Here is an 18034-nt window from a genome sequence, read left to right as displayed (position 1 = left end):
CCCACACACACTGTATCTACTTTGCAGCCCTAGTTTTCATTACTAATATTTAAGTTGAGGTTCAGAGGGGTGTCTCAGTGTATGCCTGCTGTGGCTGTACTTTACTTTGGTCCATTCAACCCCTTCTATTACTCTCCCTTACTCCTTTACTTCCCACCCCCCATTTTTCAACAGCTTTCAGTATACATCCTTATATCCTCAAGATTCACATATTATGTTATGCAATGTTACTGATGCTCTCTCATTTTCTTTTCCTTTCCCTTTTTCCCCGAGTTCCACAGAGTAGTTCCACTGTTACAAACATGTTCTACATCTGAGTTTGTATATGATTTTGCTTATTTTTGTGTATATGTTTATCTTTGGATCTATCTTCTACATATGAGAGAAAACGTGGTTTTTGTGTTTCTGAGCCTGGCTTACTTCACTTAACATGATGTCCTCCAATTGCATCCATTTACCTTCAAACCATATAACACAGTATGGCTGAATAATACTACATTGTGTATATATACTACAATTTCTTGATCCATTCATCAGTTGTAGGGAACCTGGGTTGTTTCCAGAGCTTAGCTATTGTGAATAGTGCTGCAATGAACATCAGTGTATAGGTGTCTCTATTGTATCCTGTCTTATGTTCCTTTGGGTAGATGCCCAGTAGCAGTATCACTGGATCACATGGCAGTTCTATCTTTAGTTTTTTGAGGAATCTCCATACTGCTTCCCATAGTGGTTGGACTAACTTGCATTTCCACCAGCAGCAAGCGTATAAGGGTTCTTGTTTCACTACATCCTTGCCAGCATTTGTTATTGTTATTACCCTTGATTATGGCCATTCTAACTGGGGTGAGATGAAATCTAAGTGTTGTTTTGATTTGCATCTCTTTTATAGCCAGGGAAGTTGAACACTTCTTCATGTATTTACTGGCCATCTGTACGTCTTCCTTTAAGAATTCCCTGTTTAATTCATGTGCCCATTTCTTCATTGGGGTGTTGATTCTTTGGGGTTGAGTTTTTTGAGTTCCCTGTAGATTCTGGATATTAGTCCCTTATTGGATAAGTACCTGGCAAGGATTTTCTCCCATTCTGTGGGCTGTCTCTTGAGTTTGGTGACTGTTTCCTTTGCTGTGCAGAAGCTCTTTAGTTTGATGTGGTTCCATTTGTTCATTGTTTCTTTTAGATGCTGAGCAAAGGCTCAAGTATCTTTAAAATCACAAACCAAGTATGTTCCAGCCCAGACTAATTATCAGGTCTCAACTTGAATTTTTCTGCTCCAATTCAGAATCAAACTATTGGTATATAAAGCTATTACCATATGACTGGAAGCATGTCAGATGTTTTGTCATGTTACCTTTCTCAGTCGTCACCATAATGCTCATCGGTAAAGAAGGTATGATTATCCATCCCCTCCCCAACAACACACACACACTCTTGGAGATGAGAACTTTGGTGGTCAGACAGGAAAGTGACATGCCCAAGACACACAGCTAGCTTGCTGAGAGCCCAGGCCTGTTTGACTCATTCTAGCACCATGCTGCCTTCCTCAGGTCTCAGCTCACAAGTTTCTATGCTCCCAGAGTGTAATCAGCCATCCCAAGGCCCTGCCTTCCCAACAATAGGTTAGGCCCTTTCTGCTTGGTATTAGTGAGTGACACTACTTTGAATCCAGAGTGTGGACTTTGGAACCAAACTGCCTGTTTGATTCACATTTTGCCACTTATTAGCCAGTGTCTTTGGCCCAAGTGCTTTCCCTAAACTCCAGTTTCCTCATCCGTAAATGGGAACAACAGTGTACTTCCCTCCAGGGAGTTAAAATTAAATAATATTATACCTGTAAATCGCTTAGCATGGTGTCTGGCATGTATAAGATATGTCCAATAAATGTTAACTATAATAGGAAATGGATTAATTTTTAAAATCCTGGTGCTGTTTTGAAACACACTGTCTAGTGCTTCAAACCTATTCCTGGACTGTATCTAAGAGAAAAGGCCAATACCAAAACTCAGATCTGACAACACTTAGGTGTTTTAGTAATGCTCTGTACTAAACCAATCAGAGCTCAATCAGGAAAGCAGAAGCATAGCCAGTAATATGAAATTAGGGTTTTATTACAGGAATTAGATCTTATACAACTGAAATAAGGCCAAAGGTATGTAGTGATAAATCCTAAACCATTCTTTGATATATCAATGAAAAAGTATTAAGAAAAATTTGTGTATATATTAAGAAACACGTATATATAGATATAATACATAATGTATAATATGTAATATGTGTATATATAAAATGCTGGAATTAAACTCACTGAAATATTCATAATGGATATCTGTTAGTGATGAAACAGATTATTTTTGCTTTCATTTACTTATTTTCTAATTTTACACATTAAACAGGTATTTAAACCAGAAATTATTTAATTGTTAATATTTATTGTTCACTTATTTATTACTTTACTTAGTATTTGTTTCCTCTGACAACTCAAGATAATGTATTGAAGCACTAAAATTACAAAGTTAATTCTAGTGAAGAAACAAGGTAGATGAAATCACAGAATATCAGACCCAGAAGTGTCAAGGACTATGTAGTCTATCTCTTTGTTGGATAGATAATGCCCACAAATTCAAACCACTTGTTCAAGACCACACAGAACCTGGAAAGAACCAGGGATTTTGCATACTTAGTTGGCTGCTCCCCCCACCCCCACCAGCATGCATTGATCTCTCTAAATTTGCACTCATGGTTGATTTTATGATGCAGATAATAATCGAGAGAGGAGGAAAGGGGATAAATGACCCTTTAATCTTAGCCTTACTTGGTAAGGAGTGGAAAATTTCTCTCACAGGCAGGTGCACTAAATTGATCTGTTTTCATCAAGACCCTGAAGTACTCACAGTGACATTCTGATCACCAGGATTCCAGAGACAACTCAGGTGGTAATCAAATAGTAGACTGCTAGGCAACTGGATGGTCTGCTTGATGCATGACTACTTCTTATCACTCTCACTGGTAACAAGAGATGTGCTTGCCTGACATTGCTCCCTGAATCTCATTAGAAAACTCACACTTGGTCATGGCTCCCAGAAAACCTTCCTACCAGTCATGCTTGCACATAGCTAGCCACTTAATTAAGATAAGTGATGACCTAAGAAATGTAAAAAAGAGTATGATTTTGGTGTGAGGATTTTATTATGGGCACCAGTGAAGTAATGTGGATTAGAGAATTTTCAAAGAAATTTTTTAAAAAGTATCTTTCCCATGATACTCAAACCCAACTCTAGAACTATTGCTTAGGAAAAGAGAACAAGGATAGATGAAAACACACTGAGTTAGGAAAGTGGGGACTGCATTACAGACTATATTTTGATGCTTTTATCCATCAGTTATATGATCCTGAGCAAGGCATTGCACTTTCTGGCTCTGATTTCTACCATGAAAAACTGTAATAATATTCATACTTGTCCTTTCAAGCCCCACTGTATTATTTAGAAGTCAAAAAAGTGGCTATAAAGACATTTGAATATTATTATTTGAATTCATTATAATCCTAGTATTAATTTTCAACGACATTAGACTTCTCCCCAAAATGAAATTAGTCTTCAGGTATCCAATGCTTATATTTCTGAACGGTTTGGGGAAAAGAAGAGAGGAGGATCAAAAAAAGAAAGAAAGTCATTCTTTTCCTGGAAAGCTTCTGTTATTTAATCCTCTTATTGGGGTAAAAAAATCCCAGCCACACCATAGGGAATAAGAATGCAGATTACTCTTTGATGTCACCATTCAACCAATAGTCAGTTTCACTTCCTTTTTTTTCCATCAACAGGTCCAAAGACCTTATGTAAAGGATTCTCTGTTGACCATGTTAAACATTTAAGTCCCTTTCTTGTACCATGATAGCCTAAGTGCCCAAAAGACAGTGGAGGAAGAGGAGAGAGGGTAGAAAGAGGGAAAGTTATATTCTTTGGAGGGATGATGGTTAATGAGACTTACTTTAGTTTACAGCCAAATAGTTTTCTTCAAGCGGAGAAGGTCACGGCAACCCCAGACAGGAGTAGACAGGAGCAGAAACCTGAGACTTGCTCTCTGACGAGTGATGTTACCACCCCTTTGTGGCTCCTGAGAGAGAACAGTAGAGCAAGCCAGGCCTTAACACCTTGGCCTGCATTAACAAGCATTGACCTGGCAATTTAGGTACAATCCTTCTAAGGATGGGCCTCTCGTTTCCATCTTGGGTTCAGCTTGAAATCAAAGTGAGTCCAGTTATGTTTCCAAGCTCTGTGTAATCCACACAGCTGCCAGGCCTATGAGTGTTGGACTGCGCTACTTCTAAATCTGGCCAGCAAATCAACACAAACCCAAGGTAAGTCATGGGAATTCCAAAACCAAAGGGGGCATAGGACCTTCAAAAGAGCCAGAGAAGTGAGAGTTAGGGCAGGAAGCCTCTTCAGTGGCTCCTTTACGATGCCATTCTTTAACTCCTGAGTCATTCTCCACACCCCACAGTTCAAACCGAGTCTCAACAACCTTACCAGGTATGGAGAAATGCTGCAAACGCTGCCTTCTGTGTGACTACGTCAATTTGACACGATGTTCTCCCTGTTCCATTTCAGAAACTCCTCCTTCCAAGTGGTTGATTTTCAGCTAGATCAAGGAAAGACAAATTTTATAGAAGACAATGCCAGAGATCATTACCTAGTGTTGAGCCTTGAGAAGCACAGTTACAATTATACTAATCAGTTGATTGATGCAGTTCTGTTGGGAAATACTGCATTTTAAGGAAGTGCAACCTTTTAACTTCTGACTTGGACTAGGCAGCATGCCAATAGAAGGACTAGATTAAGCGACAGAACAATCCAGTGAGCTTCAGACACCAAGCTGGGCACAAACCAAGCAGAATGCAGGGATTCTCAAGGATCCAGAGAGAAGTGAGCAGGCAGCTAATTGTCAGGTACCACAGCAAATACCAGTAAGATGATCTCTCCCTCCTGTTTGCCAAGTCTAGGTTTGGGCATGTTAGTTACCTCTACTGACCTTTTTTTTTTTTTTGCCACAATACTGCCATCTATATTTAATCAAATTGCATAGCTCAGAATCCTGGAATACTGGTGTCATTAGTATTAAAAAGATTCAATTAGTGCATGTACAGAGTTGAACTCTCTTTTCCCCAACAGAGTTGGACAATTCATTTTTAAAATCTAAATATAAACCTGTTCCCCACATCCTTAGAGTTGGCCTGGTAAGAGTGAATAGAAACAGAGAATCATAAAATCATTGGAGTCAGAGGGAGGTTACCTCATATTTGAATCTTCAACATAACAGCCTGCCAAAGTAGGCTTCAACTTCTTAGATATTGCTAGGGCAGAGAACCTTCCAAGGTAGCCCTTTCAATGCTTGGTGATATTTAGAAGTTGGAGAGTTTATACTTGGACTTATTTATTGACTTAATCATAGGAAGGGATAAATCACAGGGAGATAACACATTTACTAATATTTGGGGCTATGTGCAACTTCAATGGATGCAAATATGGTCCATAACTATAGACTATACCCCAACTCCCAACCATATGTAAGGCTTTGGTCAGCAAAATGTGCTAAATACAGTGCACATCTACTGCCAGGACTAGAGAAACAGAAATAACAAAGTTTTGTATTGGTGATCAAGGATTGTATGAGAACCCATTCTTGGTCATGGGGGAAAAAATACTATGTCTCACTTTGATTTTAGCTTTTCAGGGATCATGTGAAAATCAAGCTAATATCACACCTTTTTGGACACAAGATGGACAGTTAACATCTAGCACCTTAGTTATTTTCATAGATTTTCTTACTCTCTCTTGTCTTGAACCTATGTCTGACTCAAAAAAATCACAGAATAGGTTCCTAATACAGTTTAAGAACTAGTAAATTCCCTGTAGAAATCTTATCTTTTTTTCCTCATCTTAAAACTAAGAAACACACCAGAAAAGGGAGGTGGTGATCCAAGGTCAAAGAGACCTTTTGAGATGAAGTCAGAGCTGAAACATGTCTCCCAACTCCTTCTAGGTGCTCCAGTCTCCATGATCACCAATAACATGTTGGTATGTACAGGACATGATGCTCTTGCTAATGCACTGTAGAACAGAAACTACAGAAAGTTTTATGCAATTGAAAAATGAGCCGTTCTCTTTTGGCTCCCAGATGGCAACCTTATGAAGTATAAATTACTAACACACCTTTTAAAATATCAATATACAAAAAAATATAGCACAAAACTGTCTAATTTTATCTATGTGCAAGTATATCAAATTATCCCCATTATATAAGAGCTACTGGTTATTGAGCATTCACTATATTCTGGGCCCTTTCTATCCATTATTGGCTCTCATCTTTCCAATGACTTTGTAAAGTTGGTATTATTATGACTTTGGAAGTGGGGAGGTGAATAAGCTTAGGATCAGAAGACACATGGGGAATGTGGCAGAGCTAGGATTTGGAGCCCAATCTTCCTGGCCCAAAGCCTGTGCTATTTTCACCACAGTTACACCTTCTCTAAATTAGCTCAAACCCGCCCTGTACTCCACTCACCAGTAAACTCCAAACATTTTATATGGCTGTTACTGATGTAGAATAAACTTGAAAAAAAATTTGGCAGTACTGGAATTTGAACTCAGGGTCTCTCACTTGCTAGACGGGCACTCTAACCACTTGAGCCACTCCACCAGCCCAAATTTGAAAATAAAAAAAAATTCCTTGACTACTAGTCAATTTAAGAAGTATCTCTCATATTTATTGGGGCATTTTCATATATTTTCAAATATTTTCATATTTAATGCAACTTACAGAAAGTAAGAAAAGCTAAAGCCCTAACATTTTGTGGCAAGACACAATGAATGAAATATAAACATAAATTATTAAATAGGAATAATAACAGCTTGAAAATGCTTATTCACCAGTCATAATTTAAAAAATTTTTATACAAAAAGACTATCTGCAGAATTTAAAATTAGAATATTTTCCTTTTTTTGCAATGAAGCTATATCTAGCATTTAGTTGTAATTCTCTGCATAAAAATATTTTTTCTTTGATGTACATATTTTTAAAAATATAGATTTTGATGTTTTAAACCCATGTCTTAAACATGGATTAAATCAGTGTTTGCCTTAATAAAGAAATAAATGCTTTCAAGATTAGAGTAAATAGATCATGGGTTCTAATAGGTTCAATAGTCTGGGAAAGTAAAAGAAAATGTGGCTGTGTGATTTTTATAGAAGAATTTGCTGCTCTTACTGGTCCACTTGGATTTCTACTGCAGGGGATAATTATATATAGCAATTGAGAGAAGCCAGCCTCTGAGCTTGATGGTAAACTTTCATCTTGTCAATAAAGTTGCTAGAAGATGTAAGCTATATGACTTATATATACTCTTATTTCAGACTCAAGTGAAATGTAAAAATTTTCACTTCTTCTAAAATTCACCAAAGATGCTTTCAATTTAAAACACACATAATCTGCAATAGAATTGCCATAAAGTAGCTAACATTTAATGAGTATTTATTGTAAGCCACGCACTGTTCTGTGCACTTTACAGGTATTAACTTTGGTTTTCACAACAACTCAGTGAAAGAAGGACTATTACTGTCCCCACATTTGCACAGCTGCTACATGAAGGAGGCAGTGAGTGACCCCAGGGTCTTGGGTCTCCTAACATAGTGCCTCTATCAAATTCTGGTCAGCATATATGTTCTCGGCTCCATAGTCAGTACCAAGAAGCAAGAGTGAAGTCCACAACGTGGTAAGTGTTTGTGCAGGATCTTTGTGGTTTCTACCACCTCAGCGCCACCACCTCTTTACCAGATAGAGCTTCCTATTTTGATGGGTGAGTCATCTAGTTATTCTTCATGATCTTTAGTTTGCTTTCCTCTTTAAGGGGTAGATTATTCATGCTTGGAATTAGGCTTACTTTACTGCTCTCCTCTAAGTGTTGATCATTCCCTGAGCTTGAATAATTTTTACTCTACCAACAACATTTACTCCTTCCTTGACTCGAAAAACGCCAGTTAATTCTCATCTTACCATAATATAAACCCAAAGAAAGTCTCATGTCTGATTTACTCTTTATTTCTATACCATCTGCACAGAACATAGAATCCTGTTAATAAATGTTGAAATACTGTGTGCATGACACACCTTTGAGAGCTATCTGAACAACTGCAGTTTCCTAGGCATCTGCTCTAGCACTAATTCCTTCAGTCATTAACTCAGCCAATATTCATTGAACAACCTCTTACCTACCAGAAAGAGATGTGAGGTTCTGTGTATGGAGTGGGACTATTCACAGTTGAAGACTCACATGTTCTTCATTGATCTCTTTGTTTATTAATTCAATTAATAAATATTCAAATATTCAAATTTCCCTTATGCTGAAGACATTCAGTAAATGGAGACAAGAGTTAAAGATTTAGACTATAAATCCCTGGCCTCCAACTTGACTTTACCACTTAACAGCTGTGAACTTAAGCAACTTTCTTAACCTCTCTGATCCCATTTCCTCATTTGCTAAATGAGGTAACTGTCAGTATCAACATTGTCAGTTAGCTGTGAGGATTAAGGGAAATCATACATGTTAATTGCTCACTAAATGTTGTCTATTAGCTGTTAGCATTGGCTTGGTAAGAGAAATCAGATATAATCCTTGTTCTCAAAGAACCAATAATCTCATGAAAAGATAAATTCTTAGAATACAAGGCAAAAATGAAAATGCCAAAGGGGATCAGATTAAGGCACAGATGAGTTACAACAGGGGAAATCAGGGAAGCCTGCCTTTCTGAAGGAGTCTGCTTTTGAGCTTGTTTGGACACACAGACATGTAGAAGAAAGACATTCTAGGAAGTGGAGATAGCCCAACAACTCAGTGGAGACCATATTCTGGGCTTCTGAGACACTGGGCAATTAATGTACCAGGAGTACAAAAGGCATAAAGGGAATAGATTGAGACAACCTTAGAGAAAATGGGTGAGTATACCTTGGGGAGTGCTTGTAAGCTGGGCCAGGAATGGGTTCTATTCTATGTGGACCAGAGTGTTTTTGTGAAATTATGTGCATCATTCACTAGTTTCACTTTTTTCTTTCAACTGTGAATGAGTGTGGACACCTGTACTCTCACACTTTAGATTCTAAGTAATTTATTCTTTCATGCTTGGGAAACTCAAACATCTCCCAATGGACTTAACATCCATTATGTCACTTGAATGACTAAGTAGCCCTAAGAAGACGTCTACCTGGTGGAAATGAGGCCCTTTTTACTAATGATGAAACTCACACCGAGATATCAGATAATTTGTCTGTGACCATAGCTGATACTTGGATGGTTGGGATGTGAATTGCATGTTTCTAATTCCAGGACTCTTTCTGTTTTCTGGGGTGTAGTAGAAAGGATGCAAGCATGCTGCAAGGATGATGTTGAGACCATGTAGCCTGAATGACAGAGAAAATACATTTTGACAATAGGGCCTCTAGCTTGGGGCTGCTTCTGCTGCCATTGGCCATTTTCCTTTGCTGTTATTTGCAGCAGTAAGTGATATGCAAAATGAAATCAGTTGTAGATAGTCTCCTGCTCTCCTGGCTTAGCCTACAATGTACCTTTCTTCTGGGCTCATGCCAGTTTTCTTAAAGGGCTTCAAAAGAAATTGTTATTGACTGAACTCTGGAGCTATTTATAATGGAAATCCAGTCTCTCATTCCTGCTATCTTACACAGAAGAGTTGGACTCTTAGTCTGAACCTTGGGGAATCAGAAGCCCAGTTTGCTTTATTTAGCTTTCAGAACATTGGATTGTTTTGTGAAAAGCTCAAAGTTCCACTGAAGTATCCTATGTCCCAAAGTCTTGACTACTTTAAGTGGCTCTTCTTCTTCTGCTCCAAATCCTATTCTCATATTCCCCAAAATTGCACATTTCTCTTTATTCCTTTCCTTAAGTGGTTATATAAAAGGGCATTTTTGGATAAGAACCAAGTTTTTGAGCACACCCCAAAGCAATTTACTTAAGTGTAAATTATTTACACAAATAATTGAAGTATATTTATCTAATAATTAATCCAGAAGTTTGTGAGGTCCAAGAGAGACTATGTATTTTGTATTGCCTAGAGCTTAAATATTTGTCTGTGCATGTAAGTGATCATTTTTGTACTAAATGACTTCAGTTAGTAATCATGCAAGTGTCTCTCTTTATGAAGGGCAAACTTACATTCCATGATCAATTAAAATAGTTCTCTTTAGCTTAAATTTTCTTACATATCTGTGCCTGCTTCCTATCCCCTCACACACATACACATACACACACACACACACACACACACACACACACATCATGAATTAAATGACAACATCTTGCCTGTGGTGTGTGTGAGTGTGTGTGTATGTGTGTACACACTGGATATCTTGATTGCATGCTACTCAAGATCTTTTGAAATTTTTATTTTACACTGTACTCATGTATGGAATTATCACAATGAAATCCCCTCATATTATTAATGTATGATAATTCAAAAATAAAATAAAGGGAATGAGGCTCTGGAAAAAAAGAACATACATTTTATTTTGACAGATGTGGTATAATGCAATATCAAATATATCATGTATTCTTCTAAAAATGATCTTTTTCACTTGACAGTTTTATGACTTTAGTCAAGGTACTCAGACACTTTAGGCTTTGGTTTCTTCATATATAAAACAGAGCTGTAAAGAGTCTACCTCTTAGAGAATCAAATGAGGTGATTGGGAAATGAACACTTCGCCTTATTCCCGGCTTGTGCTCAGTAGGTATTTGTTAAAATGGCAACAGTATTTTTTTTTTCTTCTAGGTAGAAGGAATGGTAGGATGACATTATAAGATATAAATCAACTTTCTTTTGGTAAGAGTCAGATATAAAAATCCAATAAAATATTTTAATTATTCATGCATGTATTATATATAGACTACCTATTTAATCAAAGTATTTGGAAAGGCTTACAAGAAAATAATGTAAACAGCATCATAGTTAACATTTGGATTAAAAAAAGCATGAGTCATTTATTGAAACCTATTAGTTATACAGTCCATCACAGACTACTTGCTGCATGTTTAACCTTATCTGCCCTAACCCTTAATTTTCACAACTCTGTTAGGGAGACATTATCATTTATCCTGTCTGAGGGGAGTAAAGTGACTTGCCCTAATTCTCACAAGTTAGCCTGTGGTTAAGTTGGTGGAAATGCTCAGGAGTCTAAAATAACAGGGCCATCTCCCCCAGTAGAGGAGCTGGGAGCCAATTATCCCCTTGGGATTAACTTCAACCACCAGGTTTGCTTTCCCAAGGTCAGGGTTATGCTGAAGGTACAAAAAGGCAATAATCTGCTCTGGGTTTAGATCTGATCTAAATCCTGGCTCTACTGCTTTCTAGCTGTGTGACCGGGGACAAAGCTTCAGTTGACCAGTGTGTAAGATAAAACAATATGCCTCACTGATTTTTGTGGCGATTAAAAGAAAGAGCTGACTGTGGCTGCAGAAGTTAGAGCAATGGACATTTGTGTATGCTGGGCTATACATAAGTCTTGCTCTCACTTTGATGGCCCTAAGTTTAGCTATCAGAAACTGACTGAGAAAGAAGGCATATGTGTTGGGGACGGGGAATGTCTAAGATAAAGAGAAAGGAGGGCTTGTGTAAGTAACATGAGCCTGTGGCTGCCTAGCTTTTTGGACTTGGGGGCTAGGCTATAGAGTATGTGAAAAGAATAAAAGGGAATGAAGAGATCTAAATGCTATACTTGTTTTTTGTTAATTTAATTATATCATGTCAGATCCTTCTCCTTTCCGGGCCTCAGTTTACCAACTGAAAAAAAATACTATCATAGAATCTGATTTCTAAGTTTCCTCTCAGTTTTGATATTCGATCACAAGTTCCAGGGAACCAAAGTTTGGCTAGGAATATGAGGTTGTGGGTTTGTTTTATTTTGGTTCATAAACGCTAATTGATTTGAAATATTGAGTACTTCATATTTTGTGTCTAAACAACTATTTTTACTCAGTTATATGCATACCTTTAGTAAATAAAGTCATTATTCACAGACTCTGTTTTATATCTCAACAAACTGGGAAACCATGTCTAAATCAGTCAGAAAGCTGACTTTAAGCCATTTCTACCAGTGACTTTAAGCCATCATGTGATACAATAAGGAAACATGTTGGATCATAAGATTTCCAAGTGTGTTATCATTTTTATGGTCAAAGTAGATCAGCTAACTGTGAGAATGTCTCAGTGACAAATCAAAGCAAAGAGGGAATTGAGAAAAGGAGAAGGAGCAAGAGGGAAAAAGATGAAGTAGAGGAAGAGAAGTGGCAGAGAAGAGAAGAAAGAAGGAACCAATTGTTTGACAGCAATTAAGAGTTTACAAAGCCCTTAAATAAAGGAATATCCTATCTTGAGTCTCATAAGCACCTCACGATTACCTCAGTATTGCAGGAGAGGAAACAGAAGCTCAGAGACCTGCAGTGATTAGAAAAGGCCCTGTGAATTGAGCTCAATCCAGGGCTCTTACTCCTTCTTTTGACAATTCTCCTCTGTGTTGCATTAGATTTTGGTGTGGGTGTGTATATATGTGTGTGTGTTGGGGGGAGAATCTTTCCCACTGTTCTATGAGCACTTATGATAACATTCAGTCCTATTATCCCTCTCAGATCCGAGGTTCAATATCTTATATTTAGTAGGTACTCAGTACATGTGTAGTTGGATTAACAAACAAATCCCCAGGAATAGCTTTTAGAGTTAGATGTCATAAAACCAGATTTCTTCCTTCACCAGTTTCATTCTCTTAGTGATGGGAAGATTCAGGGACGATTCATGTCTACCAGACATGACCACTAATCTTTCCAGGAATCAGTCTAAGGACATGATAATGGTTTTTAATCACTTACTGAGCAATTTGCATGGGGTCTTATATACTTTGAGAGACTCTCACACTGCTTATTTTACGCCATGAGGTGGTTATGTAAGAATTGTTTGTGACTCATATTTTGCAGAAGAGAAGACTGTGGTCTGGGGAAGTTAAGTGGCTTGCTTAAGCTCACCCAGAGTGGAGTGATTGAGCATGGATTTGAAATCCGCTACTGACATTCTGGGCCCCGTTCCCAAAGCTCTTAGTCTCTGTGAGTCTCTGACCATCTCCTGGTGTTTCTGCCAGCTAAACAGGTATATTGCCTGCCTAGGCACAAGCCATCTGGTAATGAGAATGCCCTTAAAATTAAGGTAATACAACATGAAGACCTTACAATCTAAAGGAAACAGTCACTGTTTTGGATGACATTATTATATAGCACCTATACCTGTGAAATTGTTTATGTTACTCAAGAGGAAAACACTGGTCATTTAGACACTACAACATGGTAGAAATGGTCTTATGAAGGGGTGACAAGACAGGACATCTGGGCTCTTAGATCTCCTGGACATTGCCCAGTTGGCCACTCTGTTGACCCTTTAGGAATGTCCTAAAATTTGCCATGCATAGTAATATTGTCAGAGAGACTGTTAATTTTTTTTTAATGGTCCTTGTTTTTACATCAGAGAAAAATTGTTTTGAATTATTCCATCAGAGCATACACACAACAGCCTGATAAAAGTAAAATAATTGTATGTAAAGTATTTTTTTCAGTTACAAGTTTTGTTTTGTTTTGTTTTGTTCGGCAGCATTAGGGTTTGAACTCAGGGTCTCACATTTGTTAAGCAGGCACTCTTACACATGAGCCACTCTGCCAGCCCTTTTCTTGTAATGTTTTTTTCAAGATAGGGTCTCAAAAACTATTTGTGCCAAGGCTGGCTTAGAACTGTGATCCTCCTGTCCTCTGCCTCTTGAGTAGCTAGGATTACAGATGTGAGCCACTAGCACCCAGCAAGGTTTTTTTGGTTGTTTTGTTTTGTTTTGTTTTTTTAATGGAAAAAACTAGATACCAAAAAAATAAGTTGAGGTATTAAAAAAGTGGTTCTCTCTGAATATTCCTTCATTAAGTATTTATTGGGTGCCTACTACATGCCACACTTCTAAGCACCAGAGATATAAGAGTTGAATGTATTAAATGGATAAAAATCTCTGACGTCATAGAGCTTATATTCTAGTGAGAGATAACAAACAGAAGGACACTGATGGAAATTTTAATAGGAAGTATTAAATGCTATGTGTAAGAATACATAGAGGAAGGGAAATAAAGTGCTATGGGGGCTGAGAGTGTGCTATTTAGTACAGGTGATAGTGAACTGAGATGTGAAGGAAGAGTGTACCCGTGACCTTCCAGAGGGTGTGTGTCAGAGAAGGAGGGCATCATTTGAAATTGTCTTGTCTGGGAGTGCTTGGGTATCTTGAGAACAGCAAGGGTGGCTAGAGCAAAGTGTGAAAAGGAGCCCCAAGTGTCCTCAGGGTAACTTGTTGGGACCGGTAGGGCTTGGATGGGTCTGTGGCTCTGACTCTGGGTGATACGGGATATCAATGAAGGGTTTGAGCAGAGATGCCGTGTGATCTGACTTAGTTTTCAATAGGATCGCTCCTGCTGCTATGGAGAGAATACACTTGGGGGGAGGTGCGATGGGGTGTGGTGAGAAAAGAAATGGATTAATAGGCTATTCCAAGAATTTAGGACTGAAGCAATTGTGTTGAATCAAAACAGTCGGTCAAATTGTGTTTATTTCAAATAAAATCTCTGGGTCAAGTTTAGAAATAATCTATTGTTAAAGGCTTGAATTATGAGAGAATGAGTTCAGGAAAATTAAACTTGTATGACTCTTTCTATCTCTCTAGAATAGTGCGAATTAATATTAGCTTTGATAAGAATAGACAAATTTTCCTTCCAATTGTAGAAAATAAAGTAACATTCCGTAACACTTGTCTTACTGATTACATGACCTGAATCATTAAATGGGTATGAGCTGAATAGTTTCTCCAATTCCTAATTGTTAAAAGAAGCCAAAGGAAAAATCCTCAGGAGTCTACAGAACTTACTGGTAAAGTATATTATAACCAGAAAAACTGAATTTCTCCCAGAAATACAAATACCATCATCTTAACATGAGCAAGAGGCACAAGCTCCTAAACCTAGAGGTCTCATTTTGTACATGAAGAAGCTGAGGCCCAGAAGGAAGATTAACTGTCCAAGTTCCAGAAAGTTTCTGAGTTTGGACCAGAACCTGATTTTCAGATCAGCATTTTGCTTCTTTCATCAAAAGTTTTCCTCATATTATACTTTGTTTCTAATATAATAGAGCTTTTTAAGTACACTGTTTAGAGTACTGATATTAAGAACTCAAGTCTTGCCTAGTGTGTAATCCCAGCAACTGGATGACAGATGTAGGAGGATTAGCTGTTTGAAGCCAGCCTGAGCTATACAGTGAGACCTGTCTCAAAATAATAAAAATAAAAATAAATAAGTAGAACCCCAGGCTTCTTTGGCTCGTAAGCACCTAATAAGAAGGATCCCCATCTTACTTCCCTATCTGTCTCCCTCCAGCCCCACACAGCCTCTGGAAGCTGTAGCTCCTTTGTTCTGACTACCTTCCTAAGGACTCCACCTGTCTGCCTTCTATCCTCTCACCAGAGGGAAAAGCTAAACAGACAACGTTTGGATGTTCTGATGGAATGGGAGAATCCCCAGACTTTAATACTTTTTGTTTCTCCACAAAAAGGGATTTGTATTTAAAGTCTTGGAATTTCAAAGTGTGACTTTGTTCCCATTACTTTATATTTTCTCAAGGATTTCATTTCTGAGGAAGGAACACAGTGTGAATTTGAATGCCAAAAGACACATAGGATTCTTTATGATTATGATAACACAACTCTTAAAAAAAAGACTGAAAACAAGGATTAGCTAATGTGGAAAGTCATTAGAGAATTGGAACTGACTCCAGAATGAGTGGCCATTTTCCTTCAGGCCTCCCTTTCTTACTTATGAAATGAGGGGAAGAGGATATTGGGGCTCTCCTCTCTGGATCTTTGGGAATCTTAAAGGTTCTGCCATGATTGTACCGTTCCCACATCAGACCTTTTCTTCAATCCTCTGGCCCTTTGTGCAGGCCTTTCCACGTCCCACAAAGCCCAGCATCTTTCCTCATAATCTCAAATTCTGAGGTTCTGAGGTGCAGTGGATGGGAGAAATAACTTCTAATGTTCAATAGCAGAGTAGGTTAACGATAGTTGATAACAATAAATTTTGTGTTTCAAAGTAGCTAGCAGAGAGGATTTTGAATTATCTCCAACACAAAGAAATGATAAATGTTTTAGATATAGATATACCAATAACCTTGTTCTGATCGTTACACACTGTATACATGTGTTGAAATGCCATGCCATATTCCGTATGCATGTACAATTACTATGTGTCAATTAACAACTTTCTTGAAATTAAAAAAAATTCTTCTATTCTCATTCCAACCAGTAAATACATACCAAGAGCTTGTCCTGTGCTCATTGCTATATTGGGCACTGTGAAACACTAAAAAACAAACAGAAGCTATCATTTCTTCCCTTAAGGGAAACAAATTGGAAGAGAGACCTGTTTGCATTAGTGAAAAGTTGGCATTATAGATACTTTTTAAAGGATTGCAGTTTTAGTGTCTTTTTGTACTTTTAGTAATTCGAAATAAGTGCACAAAGCACTGCTTAGTAAAGCACTTAGAGGAATGCTTTAATTAATCCATCAAAAAGCTTTGAAATGAGCAAATCAAGGGCCTCTTTGTAAATAGGGAGAATCAGAGACTTGGAAAACAATTGATTCTCTTAAATATTTGAAACATTTTTTTCATAGTTTTACAATATTAATTTGTGCTGTTATAGAAAGAAAAAGAAAACAGCCTAGAAACTTTCTGAAGGATCACATTTTCAGAATGATTGGAATGTAAAAGCTGAACCAAGAGCAGCATTCCTCTTCCTGAAATGTTTTGTCACTCATATCTATGCGTCAAAATTTTAGCTGTCTCTGAAGGTCAAATTCAAATATGTCTTCGTTATTAATAATAATAATAAATTCCCCCTTTAAGTCTGTGTAGTTGACCATCTTTCTGCCTTAGAGAACTCAGCCCTGCTTCCCCTTGCATCACAGAAGTTTGTCAACCTGTCATCTCTTGTCCTGGCTGGACTTCCTAAGGTCAAGATCATGTTAAACTCATCTGTTCATTCTGCCTTGTAAGTAGCAGGTTTTTGCCTGGTGTTAGATTGGTGATGTGGATGCCATTCTGTGATGATGACTATTAGGTAAGATGCAGGTTCATCTGTTTTAACAAGGATCCAAATAATAACACCTGAAACAAGTGAGAGATTTTTTTTTTCTTTTTTTTGGTGGTATTGGGTTTTACACTTGCTAGACAGATGCTCTACCACTTAAGCCATACCATCAGCCCATTTTGCTACAGTTATTTTGGAGATAGGGTCTCACTTTTTGCCTCAGCCTGGACTGCAATCCTCATATTTTATGCTTCCCTCTGCAGCTGGGATAATAGGTGCATGCTGCCATGCCCAGCTTTTTTGTTCTGTATAATGTGGTCTCACTTTTTTTTTTGCCCAGGCTGGCCTGGAACCGTTATCCTCATGATCTCAACCTCCCAAGAATTATAGGCTTGAGCTACTGGCTTCTAGCTGAGATTTCTCTGTTATCTACATTTCAAACCCACCATCAAGGCTAAATATGTTTATGAGATCTAAGAGTTTTTGGGATCTTTCAGGTATAAGATCGTATCATCTGAAAATAAGGATAATTTGACTTCTTCTTTTGCTAATTTAATCCCTTACATTTCAGTACTGTACTGAATAAGAGTGGAGAGAGTAGGTACCCTTGCCTAGTTCCTGATTTTAGAGGAAATGGTTTCAGTTTTCTCCATTTAGTGTGATGTTGGGGGAAGAGGGAGAACAATGAGGGCTAAATCTAACTAAGACATCTTGTAAGCACATATGTAAATATCACAATGTATCCCACTGCACAACTCTCATATGCTTTAAAAAGCAAAAGTGGCTCTGAAGCACACTAGGAAGCCAGGCAGGTCCTATCTGTGTT

The 18034-nt window shown here is 37.8% G+C and overlaps 1 protein-coding gene and 1 long non-coding RNA gene across 3 annotated transcripts in view; one reads left to right on the top strand and one right to left on the bottom strand.

The window, feature by feature from the left end:
* The window catches only part of Bcl6 (BCL6 transcription repressor), a 51735-nt gene extending 46913 nt beyond the window's left edge, over nt 1–4822 (bottom strand). The window contains exons 1-2 of the mRNA XM_074073572.1: nt 4524–4822; nt 3985–4110 (exon numbers count right to left, since the gene is read on the bottom strand). The gene's annotated coding sequence lies outside the window, so the exon portion shown is untranslated. The remainder of the gene's footprint in view (nt 1–3984; nt 4111–4523) is intronic.
* LOC109700983 (uncharacterized) overlaps nt 1–18034 on the top strand; it is a 75514-nt gene that overhangs the window by 22837 nt on the left and 34643 nt on the right. The gene's annotated exons all lie outside the window — the stretch shown is intronic.

This window comes from Castor canadensis, chromosome 5 (assembly GCF_047511655.1).
Source record: "Castor canadensis chromosome 5, mCasCan1.hap1v2, whole genome shotgun sequence".
NCBI lineage: Eukaryota > Metazoa > Chordata > Mammalia > Rodentia > Castoridae > Castor > Castor canadensis.
The sequence above is the reverse complement of the archived record's forward strand: the minus strand, read 5'-3'. Positions and strand labels throughout refer to the sequence as shown.